We start from the raw sequence: 5,707 nt of genomic DNA, 5'->3' as shown, positions 1-5,707 counted from the left end.
CCCTGTAATCTACCTCACTCCTCTATTGTCAACCCATGTCTGTTATTTTCTTTTTTTTTTTTTTTTTTTTTTTAATCAACACTGTTTGTCAACCTATTGTATTTGTGCTGCTTTTTCAGTCATGTTCCCCCTTTTTTTATCTTTATTTGTATTTGTTCTCAACTTTATTCTTTATGCTCAATTAGTATTAAGTTCTAGATATTTATGTTTTTCTTGCCCGAAACGCATTGCGTAATAGTGGCTTTAGGCATTGTATGTACTAGCTCTATCTATATATCAATCCATTAATGTAACATCACTTGTATGTATATACCTTACCTGAATAAACATCTGAATCTGAATCTGAATCTGAATCTGTTGCAAATACACTTGTATTCAGTGTGAATTGGGGCACCAAGGCGGAGGGCCACTGCTACACGAAGGGATTCTGGATCTAGGCGCGTGCCCATTGCAGACATGGGTACTGCCAGGAGGAAGTCTCCTGCATGGGGGGCACGAACTGCTCTGAGGCGGGCTTTCTCCTTGTCTGATGTTGCGACGCTTAGCATGGCATCAGCTACTTTTTCCACTAGAGGGTGGTCCCAGCCGGACTGTTTGTGTTGTTTTGTTGGCTCTATAATGGTTTCTGGGGCTGCAAGAACATTCCACTGATTTGAACATTCAGTGAAAGCAGGATCGTGTATTCCTGCTGAATCTCTCAGGGTTGCAGGTAAAATATCTCTGACGAGGTCGTGCGATGCATGAGAGGAGGAAAGGAAGGCTGGTAGAGCAATTTGGGAGGCTGTGCGGACACCAAGGCCGCCGAGTCTTACAGGAAGGGTTGCTTGCTCCCACTGAGAGTCGTCCAATGGCAGGTTCAGGACTTTCACCAGCATGGACCTCAGAAGGGTGTCATACACATTTAACTTAGGGCTGCTGTAGGATGGAGAACATCTCAGAAAGTAGGTCAACTTAGGGAGAGACAGGCATCTTGTAAGGAGAAAGAGAGCATCATGGGCATCAATCTTGTCAATCCTGTCCTGCATTCTCTTTAGGTCAGTGATTTTTGCAGCCAGGACCTCCTCGATTGCTCGTGGGCCAATGGGGGCACCCAGGAGAGTGCATTCTGATATATATATATATATATATATATATATATATATATATATATATATATATATATATATATATATATATATATATATATATATATATATATATATATATATTTAAGAACAGGGTTTTGTAAATGTAGTTGACACAAGAGAATGTGTGGAGGGAGTTAATATTTAGCAAGTTTAGGGATTTAAACAAGGGAGCTGAGTGATGTCTGAAAGCAGAGTTTGTTATTATTCTGATAGAAGATTTTTGCTGGGTGATTATGGGCTTAAGGTGGTTTGCAGTGGTAGACCCCCTATGCACGATACCATAATTAAGATAGGGATAAATTAGTGCATAATATAGTGAGAGGAGAGCAGAGTTAGGAACATAATATCTTATTTTTGCACTTACAATGCATAGTAGCAACCAAAGGCATAGACATCCTGATACTGCAGGAGAGTCTGCTTCGAGCCGGATTAGAACCTAAAATCTCAGGCTATTGAGGCTTCTTCCTTCCATGGATCAACGGGCAATCCAGGGGATGTGCAATCTATGTAAAATGTGACCTGATCTCCAAGTCCATAACCAGCCCACCCGATTGTGGAGCAGGTACAGAGGTAATGGGAGTATCCATTGAGCTAAGACACGACAAACTTGAAGTGTTTAATGTGTACAGGTCTCCACATGCTGAAAGGCATCTCTCCTGTTATTTGGACACGCGACAACAACAAACACAATCATTTGTGGAGATTTTAATGCCCATCATCGATTGGCACTGGGCTCGAAGACAACAAATGAGACCGGCATTCACATTGCACATCTGCTAGACCAGCTACCAGAAATCTAAATCCTAAACAAGAATGAACCCACCCACATCCAAGGAGGTAGATTAGACCTAACCTTCGTTTCAGCCTCCCTAAGAGATGCAACAACATGGTCAATTGAGCCCACACTCATAAGCGACCACTATGGGGTCCAAATTGATCTTAAGTTAGACCTACCCACCCCACCTCCGCTTCCATCTGAAGCCTGGAACTTTGCTTTAGCAAACTGGGACCGATTTCAAAACCTCATTTCAGAGTGGCATAGAAACTATGATCTTCCCGAAGACATTAATCAGGCAGAACAAGATTTTGTCAAAGCGATTCAAAGTGCAGCCCGGTGACTACACCTCACAGTAAGATAGGAGGGCGGAAAAACCGTTACCTGTAAATAGGGATAGGATTATAGCTTGTGTAATAAGTTATGCCATTAAGATAATGAGATAATGGAGCGAGTATAAGGATTACTCGCTACAGCAGAAAGAACATCCAGCAATCAGCTTCCACCAGATGTATTAGCAGTGCAGATAGGATTAGAGGAAGAAAGGTGGCACAGAATCCTTACAGCATGTGAAAAAGTCTCTGACACTAATGCCCCCTTCACGCTGGATGAGCTCCATCGGGCTAAGAAAAACTCCAAGGATACATCCCCTGGAGACGACAAAATAACCTATAAAATGATTAAAAACTTCGGCCCAGAGGGAGACGCTGCATACCTAAGGTTAATTAATTTAGCCAGGACTTCTCAAACTAGACCTACAGCTTGGAATAGAGAAGATATAGTGCCGATCCCAAAACCCAAAGATCCAGCTAATCCCAGGCCCATCTCTCTCCAAAGCTGTGCAGCCAAGACGGCTGACAGAATGGCACTCAACAGACTGGAGTGGAAAATGCCTAAACTGCACCACGATATGTATGCCTATAGAAGAGGGGTTGGCACAGTGGAATGTATTACAACTCTGTTAGCCCACTTGAATGACAGACCAGGTATGCTGATATTTCTGGACCTCGAGAAAGCCTTTGAACTGGCTAGCGCTCCAGCTATTCTCTGCTACCTCATCGACAAATAGGTCAAAGGCAACCTGCTCTCCTGGACCAAAAAATGTCTCACAAACAGAGAAGCAAGAGTAAAACTTCATGGCATGACAACTTCAAGGTCTCTGAATACAAAAGACATGAAAATGGCACACCGCAAGGAGGTATTCTCAGCCCCCTTCTCTTCAACTGTTTAATGGAAAGAATAATGAGGTTGAAACTCCTACATCACTGCAGGCTGCTAAACTACGCGGACGACTTTGTCATCATCATAAAAGATTCTTGAATTGTGATTTGTGTATTTGTACTCACTAAATTTGTGCGCCCCTTGAGGGACTTGAGGTAGAGGGGGGTAGAAATAGCCTAAACTATTCTATCCCTTTGAGATGTATTTTTTCTTGTCTCAATAAACATACTTGAACTTGAACTTGATCTGTGGAACCAGCTGTAGCTTTTGGGATGAAGTATTAATAACAATTAAGGTTGGGGAAAACTATGATCCCTGGGGAGGATTACTTTGCCTTGCGGTTACTTTTTCTTTCGAAGGTTCCTAGGATCAACGTCCCCAGGGGGCCGGTCTCTGACCATGCCTCCTGCGGCAAGTGGTCTAGTCAATCAGACTGTTGGACGCGGCTGTGATTTGCACACATTACATTAAAAAAGCATAAATAATCATCATTGAATTTCCTAACATTAATAGGCCAAATTAGCCCAGCTTTCTTTTAAATTAGCACAAAAAGTCGCAAGTAGCGAAATTAAACATTTGGGAGCAAGGACTCTCAAACGTAGCCCAATTCGCTACTTATAGCCCAATCTGGCAACCCTGCCCTAACCCGCGCGCCTTCCCATGTGCTGCCAATCTTTAATACTAATATCCATGTACAGTTTTTTATTAATTTCCTTGTCAGCCTTTAAGAGTATCGATATACATTATTTAGCTATTATTTGTTTTTTTTTATATGTACGGCAACTGTGGCCCAGGATATTGCAACCTAATACCTCTCAATTTGCTTACGATTCACCATCAGCTAATGCTGACATGTTACTGTTCACCTGAATTTACCTGAGTTTAGTTTACCTGAGAGCCACTAACACTAGTGGCCTCGACGAGGACAGGAAGCCGGTGGTTTGTCGAAGGTGTCTTGATGATCGATTGATTGATTAATGAAGATTAAGCCACCCAAAAGGTTGCACGGGCATGAATAGGCCGTAAGTGGTGGCCCTTTTGAGAATTACCAGTATTAAGAGCTGATAGTACTGATAATACTGAAAGCTGTCTTTAAGAAAAAGAAAAATAAGAAGAGCGAGGACTTTAAATATGATGAAATTCCGGTGAAGATGCTAAGAGTAGATAACGAAGAAAGTGTACCGGATTTGTGGAGGTGCGACTGCACCCTGCGTGAAGGGAGATGTCTCCCGTGCAAAATTGATGATCTTTTCCAGTTAAACTTTATACTATTAACAGAGTTTTGGCATTTATGCCTACGGTGGATAGGCGGTTCCATGGGTTAATAACCCTGTGGGTGAAAAAGCATCTCCTGTTCTCAGTCCTACATTGTGGTTTGTTGAGCTTGAAACATAAGGTCTGAATCAGGGGAAAGCGCCAAACCATTACAACAATTGTGTAACTAGCGTCAAAAGATTGTTATTTGCTTAGCTAAACGAACTAGAGGGTTCAGTTCCTGAACCGATTATGTGCCTCTGTAATCCTTTACACCACCGCCCACGGGATGGTTATGGGGTACATAATAAAGAATACTACTGGGGTATTGCTGCTCTCAGATTGCTCATTGATAATCCAAGGTTACACTCAACGGCTCCTTTAAAGGCAGATTCTTTGGCTAACTTATCAGCTCTAATAAAAATATCACTTTAATGTAATCTCACCAACCTATTGTACCTTCTTGTAAATAAAATATGATGATTATTATTGATTATTAATATAATTATTGATTATTAATATAATTATTGATTATTAATATAATTATTGATTAATATAATTATAATTATATTATATATAATTATTGATAATTAATTATATAACCAATTCTAAATATCCACATCTGGACCACATAATTACCTTACCCCTCTGTTGTCAACCCATGTATGTTTTTTTTTTTTTTTTTTTAAACAACGCTGTTTGAATGTAATTTTCTGTAATAATTTGTAATTGTATTTGTGCTGCTTTTTCAATCATGTTCCCCCCTCTTTTACCTCTATTTTTATTTGTTCTCAACACATTTTATTCTTTTTCCCATTATTTTTTTTTTTTTTTTTTTTTTTTTGAGATATATACAAGAGTTGTTACATTCTTGTACAGCCACTAGTACGCGTAGCGTTTCGGGCAAGTCCTTAATCCTATGGTCCCTGGAATACGATCCCCTGCCGCGAAGAATCGTTTTTTCATCCAAGTACACATTTTACTGTTGCGTTAAACAGAGGCTACAGTTAAGGAATTGCGCCCAGTAAATCCTCCCCGGCCAGGATACGAACCCATGACATAGCGCTCGCGGAACGCCAGGCGAGTGTCTTACCACTACACCACGGAGACTGTTTAAAGCTTTTAGTTTAGTTAGTTAGTAAATTAGTTTTAAGCTTTAGTCATTAATGTTTTTCCTGCCCGAAACGCTTTGCGTAATAGTGGCTTTAGGCATTGTATGTACTAGCTCTATCTATTAACCCAACAAACTTTGTAAAATCTCTTTATGTATGTACCTTACCTAAATAAACATTTATTTATTTATTTATTTATTTATTTATTTTATTAGGAA

Source organism: Procambarus clarkii, chromosome 31 (genome assembly GCF_040958095.1).
Source record: "Procambarus clarkii isolate CNS0578487 chromosome 31, FALCON_Pclarkii_2.0, whole genome shotgun sequence".
Lineage (NCBI taxonomy): Eukaryota > Metazoa > Arthropoda > Malacostraca > Decapoda > Cambaridae > Procambarus > Procambarus clarkii.
The sequence above is the reverse complement of the archived record's forward strand: the minus strand, read 5'-3'. Positions refer to the sequence as shown.